Here is a 25,164-nt window from a genome sequence, read left to right as displayed (position 1 = left end):
AACTAGCTAGGTATAGAAAAGACACAAAAAAGGTTGATAAAAATCTAAATGCAGCAGTTTTGGAAAGATCCAAGGAAAGTATAGTCTCTATGTAGGAATTAAATAATGCCCAGAAGTTAGGAAGGTCAACAAAGGGTATGGTTAAAGTAATTCAACTCAAAAATTATTTAAAAAAAATATATCCAGAGACAGTGCAGGCAGTTTATTAGGTCTAGGACACAGTAGTGGTGAGAGATGAAGTTAAGAGGATCAGCTATGACATAGAAAGAGTTGAGTAACACAGTTTTAAAAGGCTTTGAAAATTATGCTGATATTTCTATTATCATTCCATATTGTTGTTCAGTTGTTCAGTCATGTCCGACTCTCTGCAACCCCATGGATTGTAGCACACTAGGCTTCCCTATCCTTCCGCACCTTCTGGAGTTTGCTCAAACTCATGTCCATTGAGCTGGTGATGCCATCCAACCACCTCCTCCTCTGTCATCCCCTTCTCCTCCTGCCTTCAATCTTTCCCAGCATCAGAATCTTTTCCAATGAGTCAGCTTTTTGCATCAGGTGGCCAAAGTATTGGAGTATCATTCCATATAGGAGTAAATAAAATAAATGGATACATGCTGGATGCTATATATTTGTTCCAGAAACAACCAGAGTAAGACTTTTATCTCCATTTTCAATTGATTTTTCGCTCTTCCACAAAAGAACTATTAATATTACTGAACACAGGTTTCTGGGTCTGACACAGAGTGAGGTCAAACAATACTGAAACATTGGTGTCTGAGCAGAGAAAGATTTAATTGCAGGGACATGTGAGGAGAACTGGGGGCTTATGCTCCCTCAAAACCCCATACTCCAAAGGGTTTCAGCAAAGCATTTTTTAAAATATAAATGTATTTATTTTAATTGGGGGTTAATTACTTTACAATATTATATTGGTTTTGCTATATATCAACATGAATCTGCCACAGCAAGAGACACAGATGTATAGAACAGTCTTTTGGACTATGTGGGAGAGGGTGGGATGATTTGGGAGAACAGCAAAGCATTTTTAAAGGCAAGGTGAGGGAGGGTCAAGGTTGGTTGCAAGCTTCCTGGTGTAGAAATTCTTTGTTCTTACAGCTGTTCAGGTAGGTCAGAGCATCATGTTCCTATAAACCTCCAAGAAGACAAATGTTATTCTCTATTCTGCAAATTTTTATCTCTATATGAATGGCAGTGCTATACCCTTAAAGGTCAGAGCCTTAAGAATGGGCTATCCTGTGTATTTCAGGCTATGGGCAACAATCTTCACTCAAAGCGAAAACAATAGAATACAAAGGTGAAAGTAAAAGAAGCGGACTTAATGTGAAGTCAGATCTGTTCTTCTCCACTGCATTATGTTTCACAGAAGTCAGAAAGACCACAGTTAAAATTTTCAAGTAGGAACATTTGCCTTTTATGAACGCTGGTCTTCAAATCTTATTACATCCTTTATTCTGACTTTGGACACTTTCCAACCACTGGGGCTTGAGTTGAGCTGGCCATGTTTCTGGGGCTTGAGGAAATAGCCTATTGCTCTGCCTGATTGATGGAGGAAATAAACAGAAGGCAATTTGTTCTTTCCTTGGAGAGCCAGACAGTAGCCACCATAATGTTCAATTTAAGATGAGGGAGATGTCAGGGACAGGACAATGGATGGTGAGGGCCACCAGCTTTCCCAATGGCAGGAGGGAAATTGTAAAAGCACTTACTGCTCATTTGCTGTGAAACCAGAAAAGCCATTTTCCCTTCTGCCATTGATATGCATCTGTCTTTTAGAATAAGGTCAAATACATGCATTAATGATTATGTCATTCGTGGGTTTTTTTCTGGCTAATGTTTCTATTTTTAATGAAGGATATGTCATGATCTTTTTAACCTTGTATCTTTCTTGAAGTTAAAATTTGTCCTATCCCACCTTTGGGCTATGTATTCCAGATAATAATGTTCACCAACGTTATTAATTGTTAACCATGTGTGAGGCAGTTTCTAAGCTGCTAAATGAATTAAATCATTTAATTATCACAACAGTTCATTGAAACTCTTAATATAAAGAGTTTGCAGAAGAAAACACACACAGTCAGAATGATACTTGCAGTGATTAATTTCCCTAAGGTGGTTATGCCATTATAGGTGTTCTGTCTTAAGAGCTTGTGCATTTGATGACAAAATCTCGCTGCTTTTTAAAAGGTTAGAACCTAAAGATACCTTTTAGTATAGCTAGTGGAATAAAAACATTTTAGCGTCTGCTATTTTTAGATGGTTATGAAACTTGTTGGTAGCAAAGCCAGGAATAGAATCCATGTTTCAGTCCTGACCCGGGTTCAATCCCTGGGTCGGGAAGATCCCCTGGAGGAGGAAATGGCAACCCACTCCAGTACTCTTGCCTGGAAAATCCCATGGACCAGAGGAGCCTGGTAGGCTATGGTCCATGGGGTCGCAAAGAGTCGGACACGACTGAGCGACTTCACTTCACTGCTTGATATTACAAGACCCTTGAGAGTTCCTTAGACAGCAAGGAGATCAGACCAGATCCTAAAGATCCAATACTGTGACCACCTGATGCGAAGAACTGACTCATTGGAAAAGAACCTGATGCTGGGAAAGATTGAAGGCAGGAGGAGATGGTTGGATGGCATCACCAACTTGATGGACATGAGTTTGAACAAGCTCTGGGAGTTGGTGATAGACAGGGAACCCTGCCGTGCTGCTGTTAATGGGGTCAAAATGAGGGACTGAACTGAACTGAATAAGTGCATGCATTCATGAACACATACACAAATACAATTATTTAATGAAGCTGTTTATGCATGACGTTTACATACGTTGGAAATATACAGTAGGCATGAAACTTGATAATTTTTACCTTAAGAAAAATAATAGAATTGTTTTATTAGTGTATTCATTGAGTATTTCAAAAACAATGAGATAAACATGATATAAAAGATCTGGGAAAAGTGGCATTGTAATTGTGAGAAATGCAATTTAGAAAATGACAAATCCTTATTTATGGACTGTATCAGTAAACAGTATATAAGTACAGGCTCTGTGTACTCACACAAACTCACAGATACGCTTGTGCACAAACATACAAGTTGCTGCTGCTGCAAAGTCACTTCAGTCACGTCCGATTCTGTGAGACCCCAGAGATGGCAGCCCACCAGGCTCCCCCATCCCTGGGACTCTCCAGGCAAGGACACTGGAGTGGGTTGCCATTTCCTTTCCCAATGCATGAAAATGAAAAGTGAAAGTAAAGTCGCTCAGTCGTGTCCGACTCTTAGCGACCCCATGGACCGCAGCCTACCAGGCTCCTCCATCCATGGGATTTTCCAGGCAAGAGTACTGGAGTGGGTTGCCATTTCCTTCTCCAACATACAAGCAAATATATGTAAAACCTAGATGTATGTGTGCTCATATATGCATATGCTAGTACATATGCATCACATACATATGTATCTATTTGCATACAGTAATTTATTTAGTTATATTCCATCTTGTGGCAATGTGGGAATATATGTGTGTGTTCATATATATTTATGTACATGTATACTTGTGCATGTTTATGTATATGTGCATTTGTATATATATATGCACATATTTAATTAGCAGCAGATTTATTGAGGATTTGCATTCTCTGTAGAAACGGTGTTTGTCTACATTTAAGGCATGTGCAGTGAGGCAAGAAAGAGTACAGGTTTTTGTAATTAGATGGGCATGCATTTACTTCCTGATTCTTTAATTCCATCACCTTAGAAAAGTCGTCTAACCAATGTCTGTTTTCTTCATTTGTAAAATGATGACATTAATCCCTACACCCTTGTGTTGGTTTTCATTGACAACCATGCAAGGAGATACATACTGTAGAAATAAATAATAGAATGCAAATAATATACATGTAACATATATTGGGTTGAATCCCTGGGTCGGGAAGATCCCCTGGAGAAGGAAATAGCAACCCACTCCAGTACTCTTGCCTGGAGAATTCCGTGGAGGGAGGGGCCTAGTAGGCTACAGTCCATGGGGTCTCAAAGAGTCGGACATGACTGAGCGACTTCACTCACTCACTCACTCACTCAACATATATTTAAAATAATTGAAAGCTTAGCCCAATCATGCCTTTGGGAAAAGATATTCAATATTTGTTGACTGCTTATCTTTAGATATTTGCCTCCAGTTTATTCACACATCCACCTTTTAGAAATATGTTTCTTCATTTTCAGTATATTTTAAATAATTCATGATAGAAAGACTTCCACACCTATAGGTACTTATGTTTATATGAGACAAAAATAATTTAAAATAAGAGGCAGAACAATAATGATAAAAGTTAATCAAAATTTAATAACAAACAAGTATTTCAAGTATCGAGGCTTCATGGATCACCTGAAGATCCAACAGACTATTTCCTCTAATAAATAGAAGTCTACAAATTGTGTTAGATTGATACATGAGGGTTATCGAAAAATTCTATGGAAACAGAAGCATGGGGACTTTTATCCACTTCAGAAATAAGATTATGGAAGCTTGCCAAGGGCTTTTAGGAGGAATGACCACTTAGGCTAGCCTCTTTCAAAGCACTATAGACTCTCTTGTCCTGCTTCACTGGTCTGGAAGCTTCTTAGTCTGTGTGACTGAGAATGATATATTTCTCATGCGTTGGAACGATTAGAAAAAATATATTAGGTTCTATTTTATTATAATCATTAGTCTATCTTAATTTTCTTTACTTTTATCTCAAAATAATTTATAACTTTATATCCTGTTTCATCCTAACTTTGTTAGTATTAAATTACTTTATAAAAATATATACTTATAAATATCATTTATCTACATAGTATTTAGGGTTTAGTTTTACATAATTTATTATTTATTTATAAATAAACACTAATTTCAATATTACTATTCAAATATTAAAGGCTTCCCAGGTGGCTCAGTGGTAAAGAAACCACTTGCAAGGCAGGAGACTCGGGAGATGCAGGTTTGATCCCTGGGCCAGGATCTAACCTTGCGGATAAGATGGAGAGTCTGAAACAAGAATTTTGAGGAGTTATCAATATAATTGGCTTCTCTGGTAGCTCAGACAGTAAAGAATCCTCTTGCAATACTAGAGACCCAGGTTTGATCCGTGGGTTGGGAAGATCTCCTGGAGAAGGGAAGAGCCACCCACTCCAGTATTCTTGCCTGGAGAATCCCACAGACAGAGGAGCCTGGTGGGCTACAGTCCATGGGGTCACAAAGAGCTGAACACAAATGAGTGATTATCACTAACAATATGAAGGTACAAAATATTGGGAGTGAAATAATTGTTGATCTTTGGCGAATTATTGATTTTTGTAGTGATTTTCTGTGTGATGCCTGCTTATGTGTGCCCCTATGTATAAAGAGACAACTATAACAAGACTGTGGATACTGAGTTTTCCTAGCAATGTGAGGCTCATATGAAAATTCACAATCTTTTTTTTTTTAAATTCTACCTGCTTCCAAGCAAAGCGATGGCACAGAGAATATCACAGCTATCTAAAAATAATGGTTAGAAAATAACAACAAAAATAACTATGGTGATCCTATCAACCATAGCACAATCATGTAACAGGAGCTTTCCACAGAATATTTTCACAATTAGTGTAGGAGACATATTATTATCTCCATTTTGCAGATGATAAATCTGAGATTGTTCATAAAGAAAAATTAGAGGTCAAGAGTGGGTTTTTATTTTAATTTACAAAGAAATGGAGGCACAGAAATGCTAAGTGATTTATAGCCATGCAGAAAAAGCAAGCTGATTCTGGAGAACAAGCATAACCCTACTGACAAGATATAAATTTTCTTCTGCAAAATGAGCCCTGGTTATAATGATCTCAAAAGATGCTGTCTGGCTGTATGTATTCCTTGCACAAAATCTCATCATACCTTCTATCTCTTATAATACTCTTCATGTAATATCCACTAAGTGGCTTTTGAATTAAAATGCATAGCAAGGTAAGCTGAGTTTCCCTCTGAAGTCAGCTGCAGATTCCCTGCTTTGGGATCTGGTAATAAACATTAAATCTTTTCTTCTAATGAAAGGCTAAGGATGGAGAATGCTGTGGTGGTGTCTGCAGTTAGTAATGTCAGTTCCGAAGGATTCAACTTTCAGTATAACTCAACAATTTTGAATGCACTTTTGAAAAAAATTTAAATGTTGTTGCTTTAAGTAGAAGAAACTGATAATTCTTTTGGAGAGTATCTGGAAATATAACAATACAATGAAGCTCAATGTTAGTGGCATCTTGGAGACTGTGACATGGATTCCATTAATTTTAGAAATAAAGAAAGTAATACTGAAGGGGAAGGGATAGTTCATTCAAGATAACAGACTAGCTAATGAAAATACAACTTTATTCAGTCTCCAGCTGTGAATTCATTCATTGGGCATTTATGGAGTATGTTCTGTGTATCCAGAAAGGCACTATAAAAGGAAAGCAAAGGGGTAAATGCAATACAAGAGATGGTGAGGTGGATAAACTACAAATTGCCATCTGATTTAACAGAGGCAAGTTTAAGGTACTGAAGACGTTAATACATCTTGATGAACCTTGACCTCTGGCTGCATGGCCTTATCTTTGTCCAATAAGCTATATTGTGGGACATTGCACCTGGATGCAACTCCTCATAATCTTATAATTTTATAAAATTAAATATTAAGGACATGACCTTTACTGAAAATTTGCTATATGCCAGGCATTGTAGTATATACTTTACATATATTATAAATGTGCTTTATTATGGAAGAGATCAGTGAAAGAAAATATTTAAATCCTATTCAATATAAAAAGCATGAGAAAATAAATGCACATGTAACCAATACTTTAAAAAAAAAAGATCATCATCAATATTGTTAAAATACCTTTGCCCCTCCTTTCTTGCCCACAAGGTTAAGACTTAATTTTCATTTAGCACAGTAGGTAAGTGTTAGAAATGAGTGTAATGACACCAAGAAAAGACATACTTCTCGTGAATAGAAGGTCTATATCCCTGTCCCCCCAACCTAAATGATCTATGTTGAAATTTAACCTCCAGGGTGTTGGTTTTGGAGGTGGGACTTATAGGAAATGATTGGGTCAAGAGGGTGCAGGTCTCATGAAAGGAATTAGTGCACTTTTAAGAAGAGGCCAGAAAGCTGGCTTGTTCTCTTTCTACCACATGAAGGTAAAATAAGTCTGCCCTCAGCACTTCAAAGGGCTTTCACCAGAACCCCAACCATCCTAATACCATGATCTTGGACTCACAATGTCCAAAACTGAAAAATAAATTTCTGTTGTTGCTAAGCCACCCAGTTCACGGTATTTTGTTATAACATCCTAAGACAATGCTTTAACAGAAATTTACAGAATTATTACCTTGCATATACAATGTAACACCATGATAGTTCTCTAGCATTTCAGAATTTCCTGTTGTTTTATGAGTGATTCTGACACAGTTCTCTAGGATAGCTTCTCTCTTTTCTGTTGTAACACTTCATTGGTACTTTATCATGCTAAAATTATGTTCTAATTCCTCATTTGATAAAACAGGTCAAAAATAAACTCATAATCTTGAAAATCTTGGAATTATATCAAAATACATCACAACAAATCACTGACTTTTGTCAAATTTATTCTATATATTTTCTATTTTCTCTTTCACTAAACATTTCTTATTTAGATAAACTCAAAAAGTAATAAATTATTACCTGATGAAAATAAATGTTTACTATATCTCACAGGCACCTCAGGGGTCACTGGCTGAATGAAAGTCACTATCTTTTCATTGATCTCACTCTTACAAATTTTGACAAAGCAAAAGAAATTGGTCTCTCTAAATGACATCAATTATCTGGGAATAAGCAAGCCTGACCTACTGTCTGCTTAGCCTGGGCCTGACTGGAATGACTATAAGGGGAATCTCTTTGAACAAAGCTAGTTATGCCAGAGAGAAATTTTCCATTTAAGTTTTAAGTTAAGGTCCCAAAGTTCCAAAAGAGAAATCATCAGCTACATGGTAGGTGAGAAGTACTTCTTCCCACTTGTGATCCTCAGAGATTTAAACGATCTATTCAATCCTCTCCTAACAATTTATTTCACAATTAGTGAAAGAACGTGTAGAATGGAAACTTGACTCTATGAGGATGCATGAAGGTTACATAGTCAATGCAGAAATGTGTATTAAAATTTTAAACTAATCTTTTTGTTGTTGTTACTATTCCTTCATTGGTTTCATTTTGTCTACTTATAATTTTATAAAAACCATTTGTATTTAAGATAAGAATATGCTGTTGGCACAAGTTGTGAAAGTAGAGAAGAAAATAAAATCATGTAGTAAATCACATAAGAATTATGCCTGGTGTTATAGATAGATGGTTAGGAGGAGAGAGAAATAATAGACACTAGATAGACTTTGGAAAGAGGAAAGGAAAGGTGATAGTCACTAATCCAATTCAGAATTAAAGAAACACTTACATGTTTGAACACCATCTAGATCTTGTTTTAAGATCATAGCCCCATTTATTTGAATCTTTAATGTTTTACTTAACATCATATAATTAGCATTATCAATTTAATATTAAGGAATAGAAGCTGATATTGTTTTCAAAGAGCTCATTATTTTCATTTTGGTTTTTCACCTCTTACTTTTGCAGTTTTATTGTCTGTATTTTTGATTAATGATAGTGAACATTCATAAAGATTACTTGATTTATATTTCATTTTATGTTTTTAAATGGAGTATAGTTATTCATTGTGTTAATTTCAATGTATAAAAGAGTGAGTCAGTTATATATATTATACCTATATCTTTTTTTTTTTTTTACAGATTCTTTTCCCATATAGACCACTGCAGAGTATTAAGTTCCTTGAGCTATACAGTTCAGTAAAGCTGATCAGTTGTGTCTGACTCCTTGAAACCCCATGGACTGCAGTACACCAGGCTTCCCTGTCCATCACCAACTCACAGAGCTTGCTCAAACTCATGTCCATTGACTCAGTGATGCCATCCAACAATCTCCTCCTCTTTCATCCCCTTCTCCTCCTGCCTTCAATCTTTCCCAGCATCAGGTGGCCAAAGTATTGGAGTTTCAGTTTCAACATCAGTCCTTCCAGTGAACACCAAAGACTGATCTCCTTTAGGATGGACTGGTTGGATCTCCTTGCAGTCCAAGGGACTCTCAAGAGTCTTCTCCAACATCACACAGTACAAAAGCATCAATTCTTTGGTTCTCAGCTTTCTTTACAGTCCAACTCTCACATCCAAACACGACTAGTGGAAAAACATAGATTTGACTGCTGCTGCTGCTAAGTCACTTCAGTCATGTGCTAAGTCACTTCAGTCATGTCAGACTCTGTGTGACCCCAGAGACGGCAGCCCACCAGGCTCCTGCGTCCCTAGGACTCTCCAGGCAAGAACACTCGAGTGGGTTGCCAGTTCCCTCTCCAGTTCATGAAAGTGAAAAGTGAAAGTGAAGTCACTCAGTCGTGTACAACTCTTGGAGACTCCATGGACTGCAGCCCACCAGGCTCCTCTGTCCATGGGATTTTTCCATGCAAGAGTACTGGAGTGGGGTGCCATTACCTTCTCCACTGACCTTTGTCAGCAAAGTAATGTCTCTGCTTCTTAATATGCTGTCTAGGCTGGTCAACACCGAAATCAGATTGATTATATTCTAGCAGCCAAAGATGGAGAAGCTCTATACAGTCAACAAAAATAAGATTGGGAGATGACTGTGGCTCAGATCATGAACTCCTTATTGCCAAATTCAGACTTAAATTGAAGAAAGTATGGAAAACCACTAGACCATTCAGGTATGACCTAAATCAAATCCCTTATGATTATACAGTCGAAGTGAGAAATAGATTTAAGGGACTATATATAATAGATAGAGTGCCTGATGAACTATGGACTGAGGTTCATGACATTGCACAGGAGACAGGGATCAAGACCATCCCCATGGAAAAGAAATGCAAAAAAGAAAAATGGCTGTCTGGGGAGGCCTTACAAATAGCTGAGAAAAGAAGAGAAGTGAAAAGCAAAGGAGAAAAGGAAAGTTATAAGCATCTGAATGCAGAGTTCCAAAGAATAGCAAGAAGAGATAATAAAGCCATCCTCAGCAATCAATACAAAGAAATAGAGGAAAACAACAGAATGGGAAAGACTAGAGATCTCTTCAAGAAAATTAGAGATACCAAGGGAACATTTCATGCAAAGATGGGCTTGATAAAGGACAGAAATGGTCTGGACCTAACAGAAGCAGAAGATATTAAGAGGAGGTGGCAAGAATACACAGAAGAACTGTACAAAAAAGATCTTCAGGACCAAGATAATCACGATGGTATGATCACTCACCTAGAGCCAGACATCCTGGAATGTGAAGACAAGTGGGCCTTAGAAAGCATCACTACGAACAAAGCTAGTGGAGGTCATGGAATTCCAGTTGAGCTATTTCAAATCCTGAAAGATGATGCTGTGAAAGTGCTGCACTCAATATGCCAGCAAATTTGGGAAACTCAGCTGTGGCCACAGGACTGGAAAAGGTCACTTTTCATTCCAATTCCAAAGAAAGGCAATGCCAAAGAATGCTCAAACTACTGCACAATTGCACTCATCCCACAGTCTAGGAAAGTAATGCTCAAAATTCTCCAAGCCAGGCTTCAGCAATACGTGAACCATGAGTTTCCAGATGTTCAAGCTGGTTTTACAAAAGGCAGAGAAACTAGAGATCCAATTGCCAACATCTGCTGGATCATGGAAAAAGCAAGAGAGTTCCAGAAAAGCATCTCTTTCTGCTATTGACTATGCCAAAGCCTTTGACTGTGTGGATCACAATAAACTGTGGAAAATTCTGAGAGAGATGGGAATACCAGAGCACCTGACCAGCCTCTTGAGAAACCTATATGCAGGTCAGGAACCAACAGTTAGAACTGGGCGTGGAACAACAGACTGGTTCCAAATAGGAAAAGGGGTACATCAAGGCTGTATATTGTCACCCTGCTTATTCAACTTATATGCAGAGTACATCATGAGATATGCTGGGCTGAAAGAAGCACAAGCTGGAGACAAGGTTGCCGAGAGAAATATCCGTCACCTCAGATATGCATATGACACCACCCTTATGGCAGAAAGTGAAGAGGAACTAAAAAGCCTCTTGATGAAAGTGAGCATCTGGTCCCATCACTTCATGGGAAATAGATTGGGAAACAGTAGAAACAGTGTCAGACTTTATTTTGGGGGCTCCAAAATCACTGCAGATGGTGACTTCAGCCATGAAATTAAAAGATGCTTACTCCTTGGAAGAAAAGTTATGACCAACCTAGATAGCATATTGAAAAGCAGAGACATTTTTTTTGCCAACAAAGTTTTTCCATTGGTCATGTATGGATGTGAGAGTTGGACTATGAATAAAGCTGAGCGCCGAAGAATTGATGCTTTTGAACTGTGGTGTTGGAGAAGACTCTAGAGAGTCCCTTGGACTGCAAGGTGATCCAACCAGTCCATTCTGAAGGAGATCATCCCTGGTTGTTCTTTGGAAGCAATGATGCTAAAGCTGAAACTCCAGTGCTGGGAGCCAGCATGAGGAGTCCCGCCCGTGGCAAATGTCATGAGGTTAAGGGGCCCGACAGACAAAGGCGAGTCAGGCTCTAAGGGAGCCTCGCTGGATCTGCTCGTGCATCTGCCCCAAAACCAGAGTCTGCGTGACTCTGTTTCTTACATTTATCTCTATGTGTAACTAAAAGTATAAAAGTGGACCTGAAAAATAAAGAGACGGACCAGTTCCTGGAAAGACTGGTTTCATCCATGTGGTCTTTCTCGTTCTCTTCTTTTCTGGCTGAATTCCCATCTGAAGCGTGGAGGCTCACCAAGCCTACTAATTTTGCCAGGGCTTCTAAGATCTGACCAGGGAGGCATTTGTGTCTCCTCTCCTTCAGGAGAATGGGAAGATGCCTGTGGCCTACGTAGGTGGTGCAAACTCCTTGTCTTGGAGTTTTATTGGTTTTCCACATAAACCAAGTTATTCAGCATCTTTTTCTCCACTAATTTTCCTACTACACCACTCTTTTCTAATCTCTCCATATCTTTAATTAAACAATTAATTCCTCAGACACTGAAGCCATCCCCGCTTCAAACTACCCTGGGTCCACTGGGGCTGGACCCCGGCACTCCAGTACTTTGGCCACCTCATGCGAAGAGTTGACTCATTGGAAAAGACTCTGATGCTGGGAGGGATTGGGGGCTAGAGGAGAAGGGGACGACAGAGGATGAGATGGCTGGATGGCATCACTGACTTGATGGACGTGAGTTTGAGTGAACTCCGGGAGTTGGTGATGGACAGGGAGTCCTGGCGTGCTGCGATTCATGGGGTCGCAAAGAGTCAGACACGACTGAGCGACTGAACTGAACTGAACTGAGGTTGATCATAGCTTTCCTTCTAAGGCACAAGCGTCTTTTAATTTCATGGCTGCAGTCACCATCTGCCGTGATCTTGGAGTCCAAGAAAATAAAGTCTCTCACTGTTTCTGTTCTTTCCCCAAAAATTTGCCATGAAGTGATGGACCTGGATGCCATGATCTTAAGTTTTATGAATGTTGAGTTTTAAGCACTTTTTCACTCTCCTCTTTCAGTTTTATCAAGTGGCTCTTTTAGTTCCTCTTCACTTTCTGCCATAAGGGTGGTGCCATCTGCATATCTGAGGTTATTGATACTTCGCCCAGCAATCTTAATTCCAGTTTGTGCTTCATCCAGTCCAGGATTTCACATGATGTACTCTGCATATAAGTTAAATAAGCAGGGTGACACTATATAGCCTTGACATACTCCTTTTCCTATTTGGAACTAGTCTGTTGTTCCATGTTTGGTTCTAACTGTTGTTTCTTGACCTGCATACACATTTCTCAGGATGCAGGTCAGGTGGTCTGGTACTCCCATCTCTTTAAGAATTTTCCCTATACTATACAGCATGTTCTTATTAGCTATCTGTTTTATATATGGTAGCGTGATTTATTGGAGAAGGTGATGGCACCCCACTCCAGTACTCTTGCCTGGAAAATCCCATTGATAGAGGAGCTTGGTGGGCTGCAGTCCATAGGGTCGTGAAGAGTCACATATGACTGAATGACTTCACTTTCACTTTTTACTTTCATGCATTGGAGAAGGAAATGGCAACCCACTCCAGTGTTCTTGCCTGGAGAATCCCAGGGATGGCAGAGCCTGGTGGGCTGCCATCTATGGGGTTGCACAAAGTTGGACACAACTGAAGCGACTTAGCAGCAGTAAGAGCAAGCAAGCAAGCATGCACAGACAGACAGAAATAGTACTTACATTATCATTTCTCTCATGGCATTTACAGTTGGACCATGTGTCTGGGGATCAAAGATGTAGACATGGATTCCTTTCTTAGAATTCACAAGTTATGTAAATTCTGGTGTGTTATTAGCTTCTAAGCTGTATAATCACTTCAACTGTAAAATAAAGATCAAAATTTTTACTTTGAAAGATAATTTGCAGAGTTAGGTATAATTCATATAATGCATATAACTCAGTTCCTGGCTTAAATTATGGGGGCTATAAGTATGATATTTTTAGTAATACTAATGCTCCTCCTAATAAAATGTAATGATGGTTGGAGAACAAAAGTCCTGTATCACCAGCAAAAACTGTCCCAAATTTAGGCAATACATTTACGTGGATGATTAAGCAGTCTTCCTCAAAGAGATGTATCTGCAATAGAGTTTGGAAGATGAATGGATTTCAACGTGCAGAAATTAGAGGGAGAAACTTCTGATAAACTTATTAATACACTCAAAGGGAAAGTTACAAGAAAGACTTGGACTGTGATTTGGGAACACAAGCAATCCACTGTGTCTGAAGATATAATCCATATGTTTGAAGATAGAAAGGAATGATGGAATTCTTCCACGTATAAGACTACTGGCAGACTAGAAATTATAGGAAAAGAATCTTGCTTCAAACATCTAGAAATAGTAAATAATTTCCCTGGTGGCTCAGACAGTAAAGCATCTGCCTAAAATGCGGGAAACCCAGGTTCAATCCCTGGGTTGGGAAGATATCCTGAAGAAGGAGATGACAACCCACTCCAGTACTCTTGCCTGGAAAATTCCATGAATGGAGGAGCCTAGTAGGCTACAGTCCATGGGGTCACAAAGAACTGGACACTACTGAGTGACTTCACTTTAAGTGATGAATTTACAAAAGTAAACTTAATGGAGACTGAAAGGAATAAGATGCTGAAAACAGAAAGCTCAATATAGGATGCCTCAGGCATCTACTGGAAACAAGTGTTAACTGAGGTAGCATCAGCCTTTGGTTCAATGTATGGCTGAGAGTCAGATTCCTAGACTCGCCTTAATCTATATCCCTCAAAATGCCACATACTTAGGGAAAGAGTGCTTTAGGATTAATTTCATTCTTTGGAAAATATGAAAGTGAAAGTCATTCAGTCAAGTCTGACTCCTTTTGACCCCATGGATTATACAGTCCATGGAATTCCCCAGGCAAGAATACTGGAGTGGGTAACCCATCCCTTCTCCAGGGAATCTTCCCAACTCAGGAACTGAACCCAGTTCTCCCACATTGGAGACAGATTCTTTATATTCTAAGCCACCAAGGAACAAAAACTCAGTGATTTTCTCTTAAGGATTAAATCTGATTAAAATGAACAATCAATCAAACAAAAAAAATATCTTCAGATAAAATATAATCATCAGACTAACCTTTTTTAGTTCAGAATGTGAATCTATATCTGTATCTATATCCATCAATTCGGTTCAGTTCAGTCCAGTCACTCAGTCGTGTTCAGCTCTAAGACCCCATGGACTGCAGCATGCAAGGCTTCTCTGTCCATCATCAATTCATGTCCATCAAGCTGGTGATCCCATCCAATAATCTCCTCTTCTGTTGTCTCCTTCTCCTCCTGCCTGCAATCTTTCCCAGCATCAGGATCTTTTCCAAATAGTCAGTTCTTCACATCAGGTGACCAAAGTATTGGAGTTTCAGCTTCAGTATCAGTCCTTCCAATGAATAGTCAGGATTGATTTCCTTTAGGATTGACTGGTTTGACCTCCTTGCAGTCCAAGGGACTCTCAATAATCTTTCCAAAGACCACAGTTCAAAAGCATCAATTCTTCCATGCTCAGCTTTCTTTATGGTCCAGCTCTTACATCCATACATGATAAGGTATTACCTGCACATCTGAGGTTACTACTATTTCTCCCAGAAATCTTGATTCCAACTTGTGCTTCATCCAGCCTGGCATTTCACATAATGTACTCTGCATATAAGTTAAATAAACAGGGTGAAAATGCATAGCCTTGACATACTCCTTTCACAATTTAGAAGCAGTCCATTGTTCCATGTCCAGTTTTAGCTGTTGCTTCTTGACTTGCATACAGATTTCCCAGGAAGCAGGTGAGGTGGTCTGGTATTCCATCTCTTGAAGAATTTTCCAGTTTGTTGTGATGATCCACATAGTTATGATTATCTATACCCATAATTTTTATCTATACATACATGCACTGGCACAAATATAAAAGGACATATTTTCTTCCTGATAAGATTAGTAATGCTAATTTCTTCCACTGGAGCTAAGGTTGGGCAGATTCACTAGTACTCCTACTTAAAAATTTGGAGTTTCCTAAATTCAGTGTTATTCACCTGTATCATAAACCCACTGTATACATAGCATTTACTTAGACCTACCTCCAACGGGATTTGAGAGAGAAAGGGCAACCATTGGTAACACGAAGTTCTTTCTACCTTCCATGAGTGCCATGTGTAATAAAGCCCTTTATCTCCAACCCAGGAGTCTCATGTTTGTGCTACTATCTGCAAAATTGTAGCTTCCGTGTATCTGTTAATTTACCAGTAGAATAAAACCCAAACTATCTGCAGTTCTTCAAAGAATATATTAGTTGAATTCAGAAGAAGTAACCTTTTCTTTCTAAGATTGTTCTTCCTAATTTGCATAATTCATGAGCTGAATTATACATAAGATTCCATTCAATGCTGAGATTTTAAGGTTTGAGTATTCTAATTATTTTAATACTAATTCTCAGGATGCCAAGATGGCAATTGTCCTGCCTATACATATTAATTCCCCAGACACATTAGTTACCCAGACAGTGGTCAATGGTGTAGTCTGTTGGCCAAGTTAGATGGTGTCACATTTTCAAAATGATAGTTTGTCTTAATTAAGAATTAGGAAGAATGACAACCCACTCCATTATTCTTGCCTGGAGAATCCCCATGGACAGAGTCGCCTGATGGGCTGCAGTCCATGGGGTCACAGAGTCGGACATGACTGAAAAGACTTAGCACACACAGGACACACAGATGTGGTGTTAAACTGGTACCTTTTTTCTTTCATGGGCTTCCCTTGTGTCTTAGTTGGTAAAGACTCCACCTGCAATGCAGGAGACCTGGGCTTGATCCCTGAGTTGGGAAGATCCCCTGGAGGAGGGCATGGCAACCCGTTCCATCATTCTCTCCTGGAGAATCCCCAGGGACAGAGGAGCCTGGAGGGCTGCAGTCCATGGGATCACAAAGATATTAATCAGTTCTGTGTAAAATCATGTTCAAATAAATGACTCAGATTTTTAAGGACTTACTAAGTACTATACAGTTTATGTATAGCATACTTTTAAACCAATTATAAATGTTAATATAAATAAAAACTTGCAAAGTAGTATCACTGAAGATAAGGGATATGAAAAATGTAAGGTCACATACCTAGTAAATGAGGTTTATCTAATTCAGGTTTCAGGCAAACATCTTGTTGGTTCCTCAATATTCACCTCGAAATCTTTATTATTAGATCATTTCTCCAAAATAGGGTCTCCTAATTCATTGGTTTCTGATTGTTTTTTCCTTTTCCCAGAATGTTTCCAAAATAAGACATTCTCTGAAGATCTACAATGAAGGCTTTGCAATTTCAGAACATTATTTTCTTTTCTGTATACATGAAATAGGGAGAGACTCAGCTAAAATTAAAATGAAACAAAGCAAAACCTCACAAAATACTGCTTAATAATAAAGGGACCTGGCTTCTACCAACTATGTTACTCCTGAAGGATTATTTCTGAGCTTCTTGAAAAGAGATTAAATACAAAAGAATTACAACTACCAGTCTCCCACATAGAATCACCAAGAAAAAGTATTAAAGTAACCTAGAAATGGAAACATTATTCCACAAGTAATAGTTGAAGACTAATTTCCTGACTGAGTTTTCTTTGACACAAGAGATATTCATATGGAAACAAAAATAAAACTTATGCAGTTTAAAACCTTGTTAATGGACTTCTCATGAACACAAATCTTGTTAATGGAAATCTCATTAATCTCAACTGTAAAGAATCTACCTGCAATGCAGGAGATATAGGTTTGATCCCTGGTTTGGGAAGATCGCATGGAGGAGGGCACAGCAACCCACTCTAGTATTCTTGCCTGGAGAATCCCATGGACAGAGGAGCCTGGAGAGCTACAGTCCATAGGGTTGCAAAGATTTAGACATGACTAGAGCAACTGAGCATGCAATCAATTGACCGCCAGAAAATATAAGCATCTTTGACCTTAGGACCTATTGTTTTCTAGAAGAATTACTTACTATTAACTTACTATTCTAGAGACTAAGTTTTTAAGATAATTTCATTTGTCTACCAGTAAGGGAGAAAATATACCATAATTGAATTGATCTTTAAACTTAATATCTCTGATGCACCCAACATTTTGCTATAGTCTTTGTAGTAAAAAGAGTGACCTAGAGGGGTGGGATGGGGAGGGAGATGGGAGGGAGTTCCAAAAGGGAGGGAATATATGTATACCTATGGCTGATTCATGCTGAGGTTTGACAGAAAACAGCAAAATTCTGTAAAGCAATTATCCTTCAATAAAAAATAAATTAACTTAAAAAAGTCATTACCTAGTATTAGTCTTTGATCTGCCATTAGCTACTATAAGACATTAAACAAACCATCTACTATCTGTGAGCTTTGTATTCTTCATCTGCAAAATTGATCACTGATACCAACAGTAATGCATTTATTAAAGTTCCCTGGAAGTGACAAGGCACTAAAAATAAATTTTGTGTTTTTAAAGTGTTTTATAGCAATTTTATATTATATATAATAATTATATTAATAATACATATAAGGCATATGTATTGCTTGTAGAAATGTTATTCTTTAAGAGCCTACAACTTTGTTTCTAGAGTGTAGTTTGACATTGCCAGACAACTACAATGAAGTGGTTTCCATCTTCCATAAAATGCATGATTAGCAGTGACTGAACTTAGTTTCACTTCCGTGTTACTAGGTGATTTACATTTCTGGTCATTATCCATATTATATTACTTTTTAACTAACTATTTTTTAAGTCATGACCTTTCATGGCAACTTAACCTAAGAAATTGCCTGAAACACAAAGATGTTTTTAAAAATTTGGCAGGAATAATGCATAAATACATTTCTCTTAGCAATGTTTAGAATAACAAATAAGTGTGTGGAGGCTAAATTGACAGTAATAAATAGAAAATTCAATAAACATACACTCTTCACTTGGAATATTGTACATCCAAAATAACATTGGTTCCAAAAATTTTTTTTAATATTACTAAAGAATACTGAAACCATGTCAAGTGAAAAAGTGATACAAAGTTATAAGGTTTCAAGGACAGTGAAGTTTACCTGCTGCTGCTGCTAAGTCGCTTCAGTCGTGTCCGACTCTATGCGACCCCGTAGACGGCAGCCCACCAGGCTCCCTCGTCCCTGGGATTCTCCAGGCAAGAACACTCGAGTGGGTTGCCATTTCCTTCTCCAATGCGTGAAAGTGAAAAGTGAAAGTGAAGTCGCTCAGTCCTGCCCTACACTTAGCGACCCCATGGATTGCAGCCTCCCAGGATCCTCCATCCATGGGATTTTCCAGGCAAGAGTACTGGAGTGGGGTGCCATTGCCTTCTCTGGAAGTTTACCTAGGACTATACATATTGAATGGAGAAGGCAATGGCAACCCACTCCAGTACTCTTGCCTGGAAAATCCCATGGACGGAGGAGCCTGGTAGGCTGCAGTCCATGGGGACGCACAGAGTCGGACACGACTGAAGCGACTTAGCAGCAGCAGCAGCATACATAGTGAATAGACAAATCTGAATTAGAATTTCAATTCTACTAAGTGCTAAATTATTAAAAGAACGTTAATATCTATTCCATTTACCTGATCAATAAAAAAAGAAATAATAATACTTTCTTCATATGGGTTTTATGAGGATACCTAGTTCAATGCTTGCTTTAAATGCAATCATTCAAATAAAAGTTAATAATTTTCAATATTACCACTGTTATTATGTTGAGAACCATGGCCAAAAAAAAAAAAAAAAAAAAAAAGATCTACCAGAGTAAGAGAAAGAGAGAGTGCTAATTCTTGTTTTTCTACAAAAGTTTTTTCTTTAGGTATTATCTAAAACCTCTAAGTGAAAAAAAAAAAAAAAAGTATATAAGCGTTATTAAGAAATATAGGATAAATGCCAGGATAAATAGCTGAAACCATTGAAAGCTATTGCTCTTCTGGGACAAGAATTATTGGCAGAAAGTGGTGGGTCAGGTTATTGTTCTTATTATAAGCTTTGTAATTCAATCTGTATCCCATTGTAGATCTATCACACTGATAATGATGAAAATTACATTTGAAAAGAGAAATGCATTAGATGGTGAAACTGATCAATCTACTCAGTATCTTAATGCACTAGGAATGTTGTTTATAGCCTAGAATTGGCAAATTAAAGCAGCTTAATACAAGAATACTGTTACATTTTCTGAAAAGAAAACCAAATTGAATCAACTATGCTTTTATTTGTGTTTTTTTTATTATTTAAATTGTTTATGTATATCTAGACAATATCTCACCCCGCCCAACCTCTTTTATCTTCTCCAGTCCCTCCCAGAGTTAATCATCAATAGGGAAATCAGTGTTCCCCTGCCAGGCAAGCTTTCAGACCTGTGCAAATATCATATGTCAGTAACACTGCTTCATATTTTGAAATTTATTGGAATCTTTCATATTACCTGTTTGAAGCTAATCAATATTGATAAATCAAGATCCAATTCATGTTGATGTATGGCAAAACCAATACAATATTGTAAAGTAATTAACCTCCAATTAAAATAAATAAATTTATATTTAAGATCCAATTCATAAACTAAACCAGAGTATTTACCAATATTGTTGGTAATAATATGAGTGGTAGATATTTCCTTTCTCCACTCTTCTTCACTATCTAAAGTTTGCAGGATGGGCACTAACCTTTATCATGTCTTTCTTCATTTGCTATGGAAATCTCTCAGAAGCAACACAGCCTTGGTAAGGAAAGTGAAGAAAGCAGGAGGTCATGCATTAATTCATGGAACATCACTTAGAGAAGACAGTCTTAAGCCCAATGTTTTCTGTTTAGCTTTGATGACATAATTACCATCTCATGAGCCAAAAGTTGTATGAAAAGACTTTCTGCATGGATGAAATCATGTCAATATTCAGCCGGCATTAGTTGAGTTTCTTCACACTGAGGGCTGCACACTTCCAGATTTTCATTAGAAGCCTGGCCAAGTCAGCATCATTCATTAACTGCCTCTTTACTGAATAGGAAAAATGAATGAAGTCCTTTAATCTGACATTAATAAATGGCAACCATTTGGGAAACTATTCAAATGGAAAATGTTGAGGTTCATCATTAAAATTATATTTGATAACTTGGGTTTGTTCTGGCCCATTTAAAGATATAATTTTCACAAGACTTTATCTGTGATGGTAGGTGATAACAGGTATTCTAGCCAAATCATAGGGTGAGTTTAAGCAGGACTCAATAGGACCAAGAGGCATTTTCATAGAAAAATATGAAAGCTGAAAGCAACACTGTGGAATATCTAGGGGAAGAATTTCTCAAACTTATAAGAGTTAATCTGTTTTTTCTTTAAAGAAAGTATACGAATCACCAGTCCAGGTTTGATGCATGATACTGGATGCTTGGGACTGGTGCACTGGGACGACCCAGAGGGATGGTACGGGGAGGGAGGAGAGAGGGGGGTTCAGGATGAGAAACACGTGTATACCTGTGGCGGATTCATGTTGATGTATGGCAAAACCAATACAATATTGTAAAGTAAAAAGAAAAAAAATTGTTAATATATGTATAATTAAGCACATAGGCAACTAGACTGGCCCTTATTCACCTCATTTTGCAGATGGGAAAGTTAAAGATCAAACATAAAAACCAAGGAAGTTACTGTAATTCATCTTTCCGAGTTCAATGATGGAATATTCTTCAAAAGAATTATCAGTACTTACCTCCTAAATCCTTTGGTAGCATTTAGAAACACCTTATAAGCAAACAAGTACAGAAAGAAAATAATGTACTACTTTTACTTCATATTTCTGTAATAAAATGTTTTGCAGTGTGTGCAATGAGTACACCATTTAGATCAAGATTAGAGACAGATGATTTGCAAATTAGGTGATACGAAGTGAACTTTGAAAAATGAGTGTATATTGCATCAAAATGTGTTATTTCTTTTTGTTTCTTTTATTTCAACAACTCTGCGATCTTCAATGAGGAAAGAGACTAAGCTTTTCCATATTGGTATATACAGTGCTTGAATGACACCTAGAACAGAGTATTTGAGTATGGCTTGCACATCTCAATTCAAGTTGAATTTGAGAACACACATTGAAAACTCTAAATGTAGTTCAGAAAACATATGTGTTTTGTTTCATAAATTTTCATTTTCTTCCTTCAATAACTGGTAAATAACTGGCTGCCAGATGAGTTTTGCCTCTGCTGTGGCTATTTTTGATGGGATAATTTTGTTGAGCATCTCTGCATATCACAAATATTATCCAAGAAAATAAAAAGTATTCACAGCACTCAAACAGTAGGAAATATCTACATAAAGACCCAGAAGGTTGAAATTAAACATTAGTAGATTTCCTTGAGAAAACATAAAACAACCAGCCATTCATTTGCTCATTCATACATTTATCACATATAAATTAAGAGCCTACTCTATGCCAAGGAGAGTTATGTAAATATTAAAGATGATACTTTTCTGAAGTATACTTCATGTATATGTATACTTTCAAGATACTTTTCTCATCTCCCTATAAACAACTTTGTTATTATTCACACACTTCAGACAAGAAGACTGAAGCACATCTCAACTCTTCTATTGTCTTCCAGTTTTTTCTTCACACACAAGTCAGAACCTTAAGAGGCTGCTGCACTACCGCTTCCTCCTTAAATACCGAGAGTAACTGACATGGGCAATGCCCGTACCATTTATGTATCCTTAATTTTTTTGCTAACATGGATTCATTTTTTAAAACATGCTCCAACAGGAACTGTTCATGCTACATACATGAAACTATGTGTCAGAAAGTGTGGCAATATACTAGATAAACAAAAATAAATGACACAGTTGTTGTCCATAAGAGATTCAGAGACTGAGGAGGGCAGGTATATAAACATAAAATTTCCAAGAAAAAATTGCTAGATATGCTAATAGAGATAAGTATTAGTATTAGCCGCTCAGTTGTGTCCAATTTTTTGTGACCCCATGGACTGTCGCCCGCCGGGCTCCTCTGTCCATAGGATTCTCTAGGCACAAATACTGGAGTAGGTTGCCATTTGCTCCTCCAAGGGACCTTCCCAACTGTACATAAAGGAGACTTCATGAATGTGCATTAGAGGATACCCCAGGTTAACTGTCATAGAAAACTGTCTCTTGACCCTTTAAATTCTGTACCTCTGGTTGGCCGATTGTTTGTTTCTTTATTTAGGTTTTAAGGTGAATGACCTGGGGCTATTCATTTCCATCAACCTGATTGCGAATCTAAAGGCACATTTGAAATGTCTATTTTTTCTTGCCATCCTCAGAAGAGATTGCTGCAGATCTACTCTATGATTCTGATTCTTTTCAGCTTACAATACAAATAGCTTATTATTTTTTACAACATATGTCTTATAATAAAGCAGTGCTGAAAAAATTAATAGAAGAATGTTCAGTTCTATATAGGCTATGAAAATGATTTGCTGGTGGTGATTTTTAAGCTTAATTCTAATTAGATTTTTGAAGAATGGTACTTAGAAGACGTGGTTCAAATTTTGCTGTTTAAGGTATCTTGAAATTATAGGCTCACTCTCTAAAATTTCAAAAAGCTTAGAGCTTAGGCTCTTAAGGGTATAGCAGTGATAAAAGCTTTCATAGTCATTCCTAAAAAGCAACACTTCATAGTTTTCTGTCTCAACTGGTTCTCTAATATACTTGTAGAAGGAAGGCAACAGAAAACCAAGAATAAAAATAGCTGAGCTCTCCACAATTGGGCTTCCTGTTTACTTTCCCTGTTCAAGGAAAACAGCAGACACCATCTTGCAATAGAGGCTTCACAGACAACTGGGCTTCTCCAGTAACAGTCGGCATTTGATGCCCCAAATCTCTTGGCTCTTGTTCCCAATGGTCAGTCTGGTGATGGTGGTGAAATGGGACCAATTAATCTGTAGATGAGAGACGGCTTCCTTTAACAGTTGAAGGGTACCATCCGGTACTATTCCAAAGACTTATAGTGTTTTTAATGTGGGAATTTCTCCAAGCTCAAGTAAAGTTTCAGGTATTGTGTCATAGCACCAACTGAGTGATAGGTGTTGGAGGTAGTTGAGTTGGTAAAATTCTAGAAAGCAGTCATTTTTCAGCATGACACTATCACTTAAGTCTAGGTGGATAAGATTGGGACATCTTCCAACTTAGGTAGAAACATCTGATCTCTGCAGATTCTTTCAGTACCCGCTGAGATTCAGCTGGGTGATGGTCTTTGACACATGTGCGACAGCCACCTGTACATTCTTTTCAGTGAAATCATAGCACCAAGAGAGGTTCAGTTCATCCAATCTGGAATAGCTGCTCAGCAAAGTCTTCAGGGCAGATTCAGAGAATCCAGAACATCCAGAAAGGTATAGTTGCAGTAAATTTGTGTTCTGAGCAAGATTATCAACAATGGGATCTGAAAGTTGGAGGCTTTCCAGGCTGAGATTCCGCAACTTGGAGCAGTGAGACAGAATCACAGAGTTTGACAGGTCCAGGTGCTGTAGACGAAAAGGGCTGAAATGTTCAACTAACGGTTAGTCCATAAATGATCGTGGAAAGCATAAATGACAGTGGAAGGCAACCACCCCTCAGGACACAAGCCGACCAACCACATCTGGGTAGAGGTTTCTGCCCGCGATGTCTACAGTCTGCCAGAGAGACTCGACAAATGCTGGATGATACCATCTTTTACAAACACTGGAAACTCTCAGGAGTTCAGGGAGGCACAGGAAGGAAAAGATTCCTAAGAGCAGCGTGTCTGGAAAGAGTCCCAAGAAACACCTGGAAAGTTCTCTCAGTTTAGCTTAGGTCTGCAGACAATCACAAAGTCCTTGCCATCCCCTTTGCTTTTCAGTCATTTTCGTGGGGGACTCTGTGGGTGGCCCAGGTTTGAGAGCAATTCCTAGGGGATGTTCTCACTGTCCACCTCCTCCTTCTCCAGGGTGGAGACCCCCATGCCTGAAAGCAGTTCAGAAGTCTTGGTAGAATTCCATCCCCACGTGAAACTGGTGATGACGCTGCTCCTCTGGTCAGGTATCTCCTGGAGGTGTCTCCTGTGCATGGCATCCGCAGTTTCGGGAGTTAAGGATTGGTTAAAATGTTGCCCAAAAGCAAAGATCATGCTTCCTCAGGATTTTGAGCATCTAGCTTGATTAATAGCACAGATTCAGTGAGCAATCACTGTAGGCAAAGGAAGTATACCTGATAGATTAACTCTAACTTCCTGACTGTGGTATTAAAGGATTTCCAGGATCTGACTTCACCCCATCCTTCAGCCTCATCTTCTGTTCTTCCCTGTCACACCCCCTGCACTCTAGTCCTAAGAATTACCAGAACTCTTCAAACATCCTTTGACTTCTATAATATTTTATATTTTTGTTTTTCCATTGCCCACTAATGCGTCACATATAAATACCTTGAAGAAAGTACACTCGTGTCACCACTCATTTCAAATGGGTCTATATTTAAGTCCCAGATAACTAATTCACTTAATATCAAATGTTAT

The 25,164-nt window shown here is 38.1% G+C and overlaps 1 pseudogene; it reads right to left on the bottom strand.

Annotated features, from left to right (window-relative positions):
• Positions 1-23,461: 23,461 nt before the first annotated feature.
• LOC138091976 (S-phase kinase-associated protein 2 pseudogene) lies at positions 23,462-24,720 on the bottom strand (annotated as a pseudogene).
• Between the last annotated feature and the right edge of the window lie 444 nt (positions 24,721-25,164).

Source organism: Capricornis sumatraensis, chromosome 1 (genome assembly GCF_032405125.1).
Source record: "Capricornis sumatraensis isolate serow.1 chromosome 1, serow.2, whole genome shotgun sequence".
Lineage (NCBI taxonomy): Eukaryota > Metazoa > Chordata > Mammalia > Artiodactyla > Bovidae > Capricornis > Capricornis sumatraensis.
Note: the sequence above shows the minus strand (reverse complement) of the source record. Positions and strands in the feature narration are given on the sequence as shown.